This window comes from Archocentrus centrarchus, chromosome 17, assembly GCF_007364275.1.
Source record: "Archocentrus centrarchus isolate MPI-CPG fArcCen1 chromosome 17, fArcCen1, whole genome shotgun sequence".
In the NCBI taxonomy this organism is placed as follows: domain Eukaryota; kingdom Metazoa; phylum Chordata; class Actinopteri; order Cichliformes; family Cichlidae; genus Archocentrus; species Archocentrus centrarchus.
In genome coordinates, this window is record NC_044362.1 from 5,866,989 (window position 1) to 5,881,815 (window position 14,827).

The window sequence follows — 14,827 nt, forward strand, 5'->3', positions numbered from 1 at the left end:
GCTCTTTAACACTGTTCTTGAGCTAATCTGAAGGCCTCGTTAAGTCTGTAGTGACTGACTCTGCACAAAGTTGATGACCTCCTGTCACTGGAACTACACTGTAAACCCAGATAAGTTGAATCTACTTAAAAAAACCAAGGTAGCTCTTTGCCTTAAATTTTTTAAGTAATGAAACAGTTCATTTAACTCAGCCTATTAAGTAAGCACTACTCCATTTCCAATTGAACAAAATTGTATGTTCTAATTGACCAAACTTATCTTTTATAGTTCATGAAAAAATAAAATGTCTTTTGATCAATCAGTTCCCACTATCCTTTTCATGGTTGTGTGGGCTGGAGCCTATCCCAGCTGACAAGGCAGTAAGATGCAGGGTACACCCCATACAGGTCACCAGCCTGTTGCAGGGCTGACAGAGACAACCATTCACACCTGTGGACAATTTAGAGAGACCAATTAACCTAACCCCAGTAACTGCATGTCTTCAGATTGTGGGAGGAAACCCATACAGACACAGGGAGAACATGCAAACTCCACACAGCAAGAGTCCCAGGCTAAGGTGGAATTGAACCCAGACTATCAGATAGCTATTCTAGCTATGAGGCAGCAGTGCTAACCACCACACCACCATGCTGCCCAGTAACACACATATTTTTTACAGTGTTGAACTGTGTCTGTTTAAATTTGGTAATTAAACATGATAAAACTCAGCCCTGCTGAATGCTGGTACATTAACATTTACAAATAACATTTGTCCATGGAACAATAAAAAACTATACGAGAGAGCGTTGTGAACAAAAACCAAACAAAATACGAATGTCTTCTATTCCAAACAGCGAGAGGCCTGGGCCAAGCCAGAATTGAACCCAGACCTTCTAGATGGCATTCTAGCTTTGAGGCAGCAGTGCTAACCATCGTGCCACCGTGCAGCTGCGCATTAATCCAGTCTGTTAAAACTGGTATAAACTAGATTTTTAGCAGGTGCAAAACTTGATGATATTAAGTTGTTTGAACTCAAACACATGATTACAATAAGACAGACCATCAAAAAGTACAGTCTACTCAGCATTAACAAGTAATGTTCACATTCTAGCCAATTTTAAGTAATATGAACTCAATATTTTTAAGTGGAATCAAAATCTGGGTTTACAGTGTAAGGGGCCGAGCCCAACCCCTGAAAAACACCCCAGACTCATCCATCAGATTGCCAGACAGAGAAGTGTGATTCATCACTCCAGAGAACACACCTCCACTGATCTAGAGTCCAGTGGAGGTGTGCTTTACACCACTGCATCTGATGCTTTGCATTGAGCTTGGTGATGTGAGGCTTGGATGCAGCTGCTTGGCCATGGAAACGCATTAACGAATCTCTCTACACACTATTCTTGAGCTAATCTGAAGGCCACATGAAGTTTGGAGGTCTGTAGAGACTGACTGCAGAAAGTTGGTGACCTCTGCGCACTATATGCCTCAGATTCCACTGACCCCACTCTGTGATTTTACATGGCCTACCACTTCAGGGCTGAGTTGCTGTCATTTCCATTTTGGGATTGGGAGTCTGGGTTGGCATCTTGGGCTCTTGTTTCCAAAGCTGTTCCTGAGTAGATTTTGTGGTGTGGAAAGGATTGTTGTCCTGCTGGAGGAGACCACTTCCATGGGGGAGTACTGTGATGGAGGCATTGAAACATGAAACAGTGTTTGGATGTGTTTGTAGGACCCAGGGTTTTCCAGCCGAATGCTGGAAGAAGACGATCACTGTTCAGTTCACAGTAATGGTTTTAATGTTGTGGCTGATCAGTGTAGAACATACTGACCACCTTTATGTCCACGTTGATCCCTGGTTGCTACATATCTCTGAGCGCCTGTCTTTCCATGCTGAGCGACTGCAGACTCATTTTCTATAGCTGGGAGCTGCAGTCACATTTTACATATTAAAATTTTTGTGCAGTGGCTGCAGCTGCTTCATCTTTTGTTGCAGAATATATTCCAAATGTGTTCTAGCTGATTGTGATGGATATTAAAATGACATGCCTTGACTTAAAATACATCTGAACACAACGTTGGATAACACAGTGAAAAACAATGACAGATTACATAATCTGTGTGCGTTTCTGTCAGCGTGGATGGAGCTGAGTGGGTGTGCATGAAAAAATACTCTAAACAGGATTATTTTGGAGCACAGCCTGAGCGTTTATGAAATAGTGAACGTAACCGACAGACCCGAGCCCGTGGAAACATCCAGAGAAGCAATGAGACTAAATGTAAGCCCAATCATTACTGCATTACTGAGGATTAACAGGCAGCCGGGGTCAGATTAGACCAGCTCGCCTTGTATAACGAGGATGTTTAGACAACAAGCTAGCATGTGCACTCTAAAACAGGCAGGAAATACTGCTGTTTCTAGCAGTTCCCAAGCATAAAGCCTGCTCCATTCAGGTTCTTCTGCTTAAACTAAATAAGAGTCAGCTGAAGGTCATGTGATATTGCACTGTTTAAATCCGTATGCTGCCCTCAGTCAGCAGCAGCCTCTATAATGTAGCCAAGTGTCCCGTTAAGGCCCAACACATGAAGTACTCAAACACCACATCTGTGATTGTGTTTTGTATTTAATCATCAACTTCCGGCTATTTTGTTTAGGGCTCGCCACAGTGAATCATCTCCCTCCTCTCACCCTGTCCCAGCATCCTCCTCTGTCCACACCGACCTCGCACGTCCTCCTTCACTGGATCCACAACCTTCTCGGAGGTCTTCCTCTTTTCCTCCTGCCTGGCAGCTCCATATTCAGCATCCTCTGTCCATGTATTCACTGTCTCTTCTCTGCATGTCCAACCATCTCAGCCTTGTGTCCCTGATCTGTCCCTCTGTTACACTCATTTCTAATCTGTCCATTCTGGTCACTCCAATGGAAATCTTAATATCGTCATCTTTGCCACCTGTCAGTGCCACCCTCTCCACCTGCTCACTACTCACACAAAGATCACAGCGTCATCTGCAAACATCATAGTCCACAGAGACTCCTGCCTGACCTCATCTGTCAGTCTGTCCATCAGCACAGCAAACAAGAAGGGGCTCAGAAGCCGATCGCTGATGTAATCCCACCCCCACCTTGGAACCCACCTGACACTCCTGCCACACACCTCACCATGTTTCACTGTCCTCATACATGTCCTTGCTCATCCTCATATACTTCTCTGCCACTCCGGACTTCCTCATGCAGTACCACAGCTCCTTTCTTGGCACACTATCATGTACTTTCTCTAGATCACAAAGACACAATCCTTCTGATGTTCTCCCATCAACACTCAGAGCAATGCTGTGTATATGCTCTGCCTCAGCATGAAGCCATCTGCTGCCCATGATTATCACCTCTCTTTTAATCTAGCTTCAAAAACTCCTTCCCATCAACTCATCGGCTCATCCCTCCGTAGTGACTACAGCTCGCACATCATCCTTCTTCTGAAAATTGATACCAGTACATTTCTTTTCCATTGCTCAGACATCTCTCTCACTCTGCTAAATTGTGTTAAACAGTCTGGTCCAAAAAGTTCACCACCCAGGGGCCTGTCTCGACTCTTTCCTGAACTCTGTGCAACATTCTTCATTTTTCAACTTAACCATGTAATCCTCGCTCTTTCTTCGCTCGCTTCCACTTCGTGATTTCTCCTGACATCACCTTGCAGCCTTTTGGATTGCACCTTCTGCATAAGATGTAGTCTACCTGTGTGCACCTTCCTCCACTCTCACGTTCCTCCCTCTTCTTGAAATAGGTGTTCACACAAAACTATTTACATCCTCTTTGTGATATCCACCCCATCTGCCCTCCTACATTTCTCTTTTTAACACCATACCTACCCAACACCTCCTCATCACCTCTGTTCTTGATGATCCGCATGTTGTTGTTGTAGATTTTAGCTGGATGCCCTTACCTGTCACAACACTTATCATTTGTCCAGGTTTGGGAACAGCACTAGGAGTACACTGTCTTGTGGTCCACTCAGTAAAAGTACACAAAATATTGCTGACTCTTATGTTTACAATAAAGGCATCCTGTATCTCTTGGGCCCAGATGGAACTGGGACTAAAACAGTGGGATCAGCACCAAACCTGCTCACACTGAAATATGTGATTAGTCTATAAACTGCATGTAAACGATGTAAGAGGCCATCTTGACTTCACTCACTGATCAGCAAAGTCCTGCTGTGACAGCTCAGACTGCGTGCTTTCACAGTTGCCGTCCTTGTGTTTTGAAAGTGGACGAGATGTGTGCACTCATAAGTTACTGACTTGTGGTGTCACAGAGTGAAGCACGCCCTGCGTCAGCTTCCTGTTTAGTGATGGAGAGTCACAGACTGACTCGTACCTCCTGAGCCCAACTGGCTGATTTTGGCCTTCCTGTTCAGGTGGAGCTGGTTACTGACTACATTTAGATTTTTTTTTTTAATGTGTCATTTTCAAACATTATGTTCAAATTTTTTTACAATTTGATATAGTTTGGGGTAACTTAATCTGAAAAAAAACACATGCTCAATGATACAGTTATTACATTTTACATTCAAAAAATCTCAGTCATAATCCAGTAATACATAATGCAGTAATATAAAGTAGAAATAAAGTAGAAAAGCATGGAAGGTCAGTACTTCTGTCCTTCCTTTGCAAACCCCAAATATACCCTCACTCTGTCTTACTTTTTGACAACCAAAGAAATGCACACTGAAACATATTGTCTAAAATATGAAGGTGTTTCATTATGGGCTGTTAATGCAGTGATTCATAAATGCTTTGGTGCTTCAGCATACGGTGTCAAGTCCATTTTAAGCAAAGCAAAGAATTACAAACGTCTGGATTTTAATACAAATATTTTATTATAAAAATCACACACAAAGAAATCTACATTATTATTGCTACACATACAGTATGTGCGTCTGTATGTGGTGGTGGTGGTGGTGGGGGGGGGGGTTAAGCCAGCTTCCTCCTGATCACAGTCATCTCTGCTGAAAAGGCTTCACAAACAGAGAACACACTCTACACACACATGCTCACAATAATAACTGCACAGCAGCTTCAGTACATTTCCCCGTAAAACTCCAGCTGCTGAGGGGGGCGGCAGCGGCTCCTCTCTTGGCATTCACCGCGTGCCTTAATTGACTGATTTTAAATCAAGGTCCACTGTGAACACTGAGGGAGGAAGCCAAGACTCAGGAACAGCTGCTAACGATAACCTTAAGGTGGAGTTGGTGAGGTCAAACTTGTCTTTCTGCTTTTAATAACATATAACACCCATTTTTATCGCTCACACGTGCAGAACACGTGTATGTGTGCAGTTCTATAGTACTGCCACAGCTGCTTCTGCTCTATATTAATAACAATATTGCGTTTTCTTTGCATTCCTCTGAGACTCTTCTTTGCTGGTAGTATTTAAAGGTCACTCATTTACCTGCTCGCCTCCTTCCCTTCTCTCTGTCCTTTACAGCAGCCGTCAGCTGGTAACACCTGCCTGCCCCGACAGACACAGTGAAAAGCAAAAAAAAGAAAAAAAAGAAAAAGAGCACTCATGACATTCCACTTTTCTTTTCCCTGATATGTCAAGGACACATCAAGCAGGCAGCCATTACAGAGGAGAGCCCAGGCTGCTGGGCTCGAAATGAGGCTGAGACCAGATCTGGTGGAGCCTCATCAGAATGTAAACAGATGGAGAAGGACCTGGATCACTTTGGAGTAAAGATAAAAGGCTCTGCTGACCACAGAGACAGAGAAAATACTTGTTTTGTTATTTTATTTGTTTGTTTGTTTGTTTTTAAATTAGGCCCTTTGTGCTAAATGGTGACTCAGTGCCGTTCTTCTATTTAAAATATGCATAACTATATTCTAGTCACACTCATATTATTCACATCTGATTACATAGTCGTAGATGAAATGCACAAGAATCCCACATATAAACAGACCACTACACACACGCTGTTCCTGATAGAAAACTGTGGTAAAGATAAACACACATCATCATCATCATCATCATCATCATAAACTGAGTGCACGGTGACAGGCAGGTGCACACAAAATGTCCGTCTTGGAATGTTATATAAGAGTAAAATTTGGATGAGGATTTGCACCCCTCCCGACATTAAATGGAGCAGATTATGTAGGCCGGGCGATGCAACAACAGCCTATATGCTTCAACAAGGCCTAAAGCTCCGCATTCTGCCAAACAATAAGAGCGCACAATATGCACTTAAAGAGGAAGGAGCGATGAAATACATAAATAGCTCAGTAATCAGTAGGCATCATTTTACGCTTTCCTTTACGCACAAAACATATTAGAAGCTACATCGTGTATAATACCAGGAAGGAATCGTCTAAATATGAAGAGCGTCGATATCTGCAGTGAAACACGGAGCTGCTCGTCTCCTTGTCGCATTATCTTCTCCAGGATCCATCCTGAAGCCTTCACATCCTCCCTCTCCCGCTGTCCTCTGCTCTCCTCCAGAGAGAGCAGGACCAAAAATAAATCTGAGGTGAAAATAATGATAATAAAAATTGTTCCTCGCAGCGAGGCGCAGTCTGTCCTCTTCCCACTCTAAAGGAAAGTGAAAAATGATCTCGGTTAATTGGTTTTAACGCACGACCACGGATTTGTTAAATGAAATCAAAGTGTTTGGATTCATCCTCCTGGACGGTGCGGACGGGCGGGCGGGCGGCGGATTACGCAAAGGAGAAGGCTTCCAGCGGCTGGGGCGGGGTGACGTCACCATACAGACAGATGCTCTCCTCTCATCCCCCCACCCCCCACCGCCTTTGCCCTTGAGACCACGGGCCTCCTACACAGCTGATGCTGCCATTTGGGTCTGTCACTTTTCTCCGTTTCCCCAAAGCGCCGATAAAAAAACAAAAGAAGGATTTTGAACGGAAGAATTCACAGGCTCCAACAACAGGAAATAGTTCAAATATCGATGCGATTGGCTTCACAGGAAGTTCAGATCCCAAGTAATTTTGGAAAATTCAGGACTCCCCTATGACCAGTTCAGTGTTTCCACCATTCAGGCATAGCCTCGACCATAGATAGATAGATAGATAGATAGATAGATAGATAGATAGATAGATAGATAGATACTTTATTGATCCCGCAAGGGAAATTATTATGTTACAGCAGCAGCAAGAAAATAATACAATCTACAATAAATAACAAGTGAGAGTAGAAGTTCCACAGGCAAAACTATACATGTACAACAGTAATTTATATATATATATATATATATATAATAATATATATATATCTATATATATACTATAGATTCTCTCTATTATCTCTCACCACCCCTATCCCCTATCTCTCTATCTCTATCTGCTCTTATCCTCTCTCCCGATGGCTCTAGCCTTGTTTATCTCCACCCGAAATCCATGCACTCCGCCCCCTCTGGTCCGTGTGACACGACTGACCACCCCCCGCCTCCTGTATTTCATTTAGCCACTTGTTTAGCTCTCTGGGACCTCGATCCTTATTTCAAGGATCCAATCATAAAACAAGGGAACAGTAAGCACAGAATGCCAACTCATTTCTGGTTTCAGGACTTCTGTGGTTCACTGTTTGGGTGTTTTGGGGCCATGATTAGTTGAGAGGCTGGAAAGCTGAGTGTCATAAAAAATAAAATAGTAGAATTTCCCTCACAAAACAGAAGAAAAGACAGTCTGTTATTACAGTTAACCACACACCAAGCCAAATTATTTCTCGGATAATGACATGTATGTGATACCAAGGAGACAGCTAGTCAGCATCCACCTGCCAGTCAAAGCAGCCACTGCCTTCATAATGCATACTTTAAATCAAATGTAATCTCTGCCCCTCTCTCTCTCTCTCTCTCTCTCTCTCTCTCAGTGTTTGCACTTGGATCATCAGCTGAGTCAAACCATCACCTCCAGTTTAACACACTGAGTTAATTTTATGTTGTGACACCTGTGAACGTACAATGTCTGATGAACCTCTGAAGGACATTTTGATTTATCAGAAAAAGCCTGATGATGTGGCTGGAGAGGGCCAGTGAGTTTGAAAAAGGTGGGCAGTGCATACCAGGTCCAATAAAAACACCTACCAAAGTTGCCTTATGAGGCCTCAAAGGATCCAGTGTTAGAACCATACTGATGACAGAAGTCAGAATATCTCTGCCTCTTCTCCACTCATCTTCATCATATTTTGAACTACAATAAAATCATTGGGGTTAGTGTTTACATCACATGTTGGTACTCAGATTCTTACCAAAACACCATCACTTAGTTTGAAACTGGATTGTAAACTTCTGTTAGTACACTTCAACGTAGTACACCATGTGCACCACAACATTAGCATAGCACATAGCAGGGTGGTGTCGGTCTTAATTAGCTGCCTCGTTTGCAATAACTTTTATATTATTATAACTTTTATATTAAATATTTCTGTTACTAAGTTCTTTTACACAGAAAAAAAGAGAAGACAACAGTAAGCACATCTTAACACCAAACAAATACTTGAAATACAGTTCACCACAAACTATTTACATCCTTTTGGAATATCCACCACAATCTGCCCTCCTACATTTCTCTTTTAAACACCATACCTACCCAACACCTCCTCAGTCGCCTCTGTCCCTCACTACATGCTCATTAAAGTCTGCTCCAATCACCACTCTCTCCCTCCTGGGGACACTCTCTACCACTTATCCAACCGTGGGGCACTGACAGCATTTAACATTTATCACCTCTTTGAATTCCAGCTTTAAACTGATGGGGATTTCATTCTTGATGATCCACACGTTGTTGTTGTTGATTTTATGCTTCCTGTCACAAAACTCTCCATTTGTCCAGGTTTGGGAACGCACTAGGAGTACACTGGCTTGTGTCCACTCGTATACAGGAAAAGTACACAAAATATTGCTGACTCTTATTTTTACCATAAAGGCATCCTATATTTCTTGGGCCCAGAGGGAATTGGGATTAAGACAGTGGGATCGGCACCAAATCTGCTCACAGTGAAATATGTGATTAGTCTATAAACTGTATGTAAAAGATGTAAGCACTACAACACATGTAACAGTAGTGCCTGATAAAACAAACCCTGCTATAAACTAGCCAGCTAGCATAGCCATCAGCACCGATGTAGCTCCTGTGGAGGATGTGAATTGTATTGTACTTTACATTCAAGTATTTGACCCATGTGAGACACCATCCAGGTATTTGGAGAACCAAGGTTCTCAAAGTGGGGCCTATGGGTCAGTGGAGGCCCTTGATAACATTTTATGTGGCTCTTGAGCACCAGAAGCCGTACACAGTTATGGTTATGCTCTGATATAGCAGCACAGAATAAAACAAGGGAGTGTTTCCCCTTTACTGCCTTAATTTTAACTCCTTGTCTGAGCCATTAGGGCAGACTGAAGCTCTCAAACTAAAACAGAGCTGGTGCAAAGGAATGTAAAGATATCAACCAGCATGAAAAACATCTTCTGAGCAGACACATTGCCAACAATAATAAAAAATGCATGATGTGTGCATTTTTCTTGTGGATTTTAATCAAATCAATCAAACATTGTCTCCCTACACTGGCGCTCTGTCCCAGAGCATTTCATGGAGCCTATTTATGCATCCAAAAGTTTCATTTGAAAATGTGCAATTTGAGGCACAGATTTGAACTTTGTGTGAATTAAAATATGCAACAGAAGTGTAAATATTTGGGACAGCATGTGGCCCCAGAACAGCGTCAGTGACCTCCTGGCACGAGATGCTCCGAGTATCTCAGAAACCCTACGCGAGGGACAGAACTCCTTCTTCTAAAAGGTATTCTAACATGTCAGTCTTCCAAAGGTGCTGGATTGGGGCGAGAGCTCCTCAGTGCAAAATAACAAGCATTAATTCTTGGATCTTTTTCCTGCATCTGTGATGTAGCTGAACAGAACAGAAACCAGCTGCTTGGGATATGTCTTAGAACATGAAGCTGAATGTTATTTTCATCAAGAACAAATGAAATTTGGACTCTTTGATCTGACAAACTGTGACTTGTCAGTGTGATTTTCCAGTAACACCATGTAATGATTGCAGGATTTTTTTTTTTTTTTTCCGCATGAGGACCATGTCGCTGTCCTTCCACTCTCAAAGCAGATTTGCCAGATCTTGTGAATGAAAATGATTTCCTGTAGGAGGACACTGCATCAGAAATTGCTTTGGAAACTGATCTATTCAGACCTCTGAAGTTGAAAGCGGTCTTTGATAGTCGGTCGAGAGGACTGGGAGTCGGTCCAGCGCTGATGTGATGGAGTGGTTTCTTTGAGGGTTGTGTCACAGCGATAAATATGCTCAAATATGATGCGCTTCCTTTCGTGTCAGCGCTCAGAATCAGGTATATAGTGTTAACTTTCTGCTCAAACTGAAACTTGTTTTACGTCATGATCTCCAAATGGCATCAATAACAGCTTAGTGTCCTGGCAGCTCAGGGAGGCGGGAGCAGATTGGAAAGTTCAATGACACTTCAATGTGCCATCGCTCTCTGACGTGTTACATCAGAGCACATTCATCAGATGGAGGATGGAGTGGTGATTTTTGACTGTATGCAGTTATCGTTCCCTCTCGTTCCTTCTGGATGCCCTGTCATTTTATCCCTACAATATAATGTCCGCCTCCAAAAACATTAGAGGTTGTTACATTTTAAATTTAAGCAAGTCTAGCAGAACGCAGGCTGCTGTCACCACTTTTGATGAGCTTTTAACGTGTTTAATGTTGTAAAGGAGTCCACATTAATCTCAGTCACCATCTGTCCTAACCAAGAAGCTTTGGTACTTACATTTAACCAAAGAGAAAGTGAGGATGCCAATTTTCCTCCTCAAATGTTGAATCTTTTACTCCTTGAAACAGGAAACATTATGTCTTGTTTCAGAAATGCTTACCTGGATTGTTTCAGAGGGTGGGATTGTTTGTCACTGGTGCTGGACCACTACTCCATCAGCTGTTTAACAGGTCAAATTAAAGTAGATGTATCGTTCAGTTCAGTTCAATTCAAGTCAAGTCAAGTCAATTCAATTTTATTTATATAGCGCCAAATAATAACAAACAGTCGCCTCAAGGTGCTTTATATTGTAGGTAAAGACCCTACAGTAATACAGAGAAAACCCAACACTCAAAACAACCCCCTATGAGCAAGCATTTAGCAACAGTGGGAAGGAAAAACTCCCTTTTAACAGGAAGAACGTCCAGCAGAACCAGGCTCAGGGAGGGGGGGGGGGGGGGGGGGTCATCTGCTGTGAGGGGGGCTGAGGGGAGAGAGACAGGACAAAAGACATGCTGTGGAAGAGAGACAGAGATTAATAATAACTAATGACTAAATGCAAAGTGAAGTATAAACAGAGTAAATAAATAAGCAACCTAGGTCTATAGCAGCATAACTAAGGGATGGTTTAGGGTCACCTGATCCATCACTAACTATAAGCTTGATCATAAAGGAAAGAGTACAAAGCTACTCACTTGGGTTCATTTTTAATAATATCTTCACGCTTCAGTGACGCCAAAAAAAAAACAAAAAAAAAAAAAACAGCCTTGGCTGGTTGGTCATCCAGCCATGCCCCTATAAACAAGCCTATAATAAATTTAGTGAGGTTCAGGTTTCATTTATCAATATTAGTGCATCAATAATAAGTGCATCAATGGCATGCTGTTGATGCTCACACACTGGCAAACACAACCAAGTAGATACAGCAGGTGTCATAATGTGAATAAACACAGGGGGGCAGTCTTTCATTGGAGGACGAACCTTTACATGATCATACCATCTTTTCTGAGATAAGCAGGTGCTGATAAAAATCGATCTTGCATATAATAGTTATTTGAATGTCCATACCTAGCTTATTGTCTCTAAAGCAGTAGATGCCGGAGCAGTGAAAGTCTTGCAGGATCAACCAGTGTTCTACTTTATCTTGGTGCAGGCGTCCTCAGCCGTGACCCTGTTTACCCCCCCACCTTCCTGCAGGTAATCTGATGTCTAATTGGCTAACTAGAGCAGATGAAGCTGAGACCAGGAATAGGAAAAGGGCTGCGGCTCTCTGAGTTAGACGGGAGGTCAGTGCAACATTACAAATATAAATAAACTATTACACCAAAACAAATTTTCCTCACATATGACTACAATTAGACAGAAATAAACATTTCTCATGTTAAATAAAATAGCATTTAAACTATGATCATCAGTAAAAGTGGCAGAGGGAGTGTCTCAGACTCCAGTGTTACAGGCTCTTGAAAAAGCTAACACTGAGGCGGGAAATTATTTCTCCAGAGTGAAAATAAAATGAGTCAAGTGGAGAAACACCGCACTGCTGTGGGTCCTGATTTTAAGGAAATCTCTCTGTGACGTTTGGGTGAACAAGCTGACATTGTGAGAATCCAGTATCATGGTAATATGCAGTAATTAGCAACAGGCACAGAGGGTTATTAATGGGAATGTCATAAAAATTTGTCAGATAGAGAGATGAATCTATTATTTGTTCAAAGTGTTCAATTAAAACCATCAACCTCATGGTGGCAGGAAATCAACTAAATCAGCAGGATGCATCCTCTGTGGGCTATGACTAGAATATGTGAATCTGAAGGCACCTCACCTTTGGCAGTGTCCTCATAAGGTCATCTTTTTGCACACAGCTTATTGAAACACAGACTTATTTTTCATTAGTTTGATTTTTTTCATGGCAGTTCATAACTTAGCGTAGTCTTTCTTGTACCGAGGCAGAGATGAGGGATGGACTCGTCCAGCCTGCCGAGCATCCTCGAGCCACAACAAGGCTTAAAGGTTGACACGTTGTAATAATAATATACTATCTGTTCAAAACTGGGACAACACTGTAAAATGGCTTGTAAAATTTAATATGTATTGACAAAATAAGAAATATTGTTAAAAGTTGCACCATATGAGTAAAAGGCTGTTTACACTGTTGCTCAATACTGAGCACAAACCGATTTAATCTTCAAAAATTTGTGTACAGTTAGACAAATCAGCAGTCAGTTGTCTGACTGTTCAATGAACTGTTGTGTGATTGTGTTGTTTGTAGTTACAGAGTGTGGCAGTGATATTCAACTCACATCTACAGACTGTATATAAAAGATGGACATAGCAACTGTGACATCACCCATTGTTAGTTGACACTAATGGGACCTTCTTTTGCAAAACATGCTGCATTCAATGACATCACGTTGTATTCAGTGACACTTGAAACTTGTGGCTGAGACATAAATGCATCAAGACGGTGTTCAGTGAGGTCACAGGTCGAGTGAGCAGTTAGCTTGTTTTCCCAGTGACTTCCTGTAAACTTCCCTCTTCACTTTTCAGGCCCTGAAGCTATGACCATATATTATATACACTATGTGTACATCACATGGTGCTGCCTGTCCCTCAGACCTTTATTTTTAATAAGCTAAATAAAGCTGAGAGAGAAGCTTCTAGAAATGTTTAATGTTTCAAACGTAACTAAAGCATTTGTAACTAAGATGCAGCTGCAGCTTTTGAATGCAGAAAAATATGATTTATCTGCCATATAGTGTCAGTCCTTGTGACATGCTAACATACTTAATAAGTTAATAAAAAAAATCAAAGAAAACTGAGCTATAGGCCTTTTACTGTTAATACATTTTAACTGATCGTTATCAAACTGATCCCTGTCATTTTGTCTAAAAGCCCCTGAAATAAAGCAAACTGAGCATCCCGGGTTTCCTGGAATGCTGGATGAATGGGCTAAGACTGAACCTTAACATGTTCAAGCTAATTTTATTTAACCAGTCTTTCTTAAAACCTGATCAAGTGTGCGTTTCATTGTGCTGATCGATGCTTCCTCTTGTCCCTTGTCCTACACAAGTTTTTTATCTAGCAGTAGAGAAGCAAAAGAGGCAGCATCTTATGCACACATTTTGTCATTGCTTGAGACTGACCCTACCAAAGATTGGCCAGCTATAGCTCCTCTGTCCTTGCCTTGATCTCCCTCTCACGTCCTAGCAGAGGAAGAGAGGCACGTGAAGGAAGTGAGAAGACACCTTTTTTTTTTGAGTTGAGACCTAATCCACCAGCGATGAAGAAAATCTCTTCTGAGGACCATGACTGGTCCAGAAAACTTTAGTGCAGTCAGTCTAATAGTTTAGTCAGTCAGTGCTGGACTGACTGACAACACTGACAGTGTCATGTACTATTTGATAGCACTGTGTAGCATAGGGGTACCCGGTGCCTTTATACATCAGTGCCTTTAAACTATCTGTAGGAGCGTTAGTGATTCTATGTTATGTTTAATAAGCAAGCAAACACTTGCTGTCTAATTAGAAATTCTTGTAACTAAGTGATGTAAGTGCAGATTTAGCAGGCAGCATGTGAAACTCGCAGCTCAGTCAGGCAGTCAGGGAGCTCAGACATTTGGCACCCAGGCCTTTGGCTTTGCACCTTTAGGTGATGGGAGCAAACTGCAGTGCATTCCTCAGTTCACAGGACTCAGTCTGCGACAGCAGGGGAGCTCCTGTTACAGCAGAAACACTGAATGTATGGGAGAGGGATGCCATACAAGAAATTATTACTTTATTCCGTTACTGCTGTTAATTTTTGCTGTTACACTGATTGCCAATCACAAATATGCAAGCAGTGTATTTTACAGCAGTACTGAAATATATCACTTATATAAAAGCACATTACTGGGAAAAGGGATTACAGGAATATATAAAAGAACTCTTCCAATCCACCTCTAGCAGGCTCTGCCAACAAGCTGTGTGTGCGTGCGTGCGTGCGTGCATGCGTGCGTGTGTGTGTGTGTGTGTGTGAGACCGCTGACTGAGCATGTGCAGAGCAACAGAGGGATTA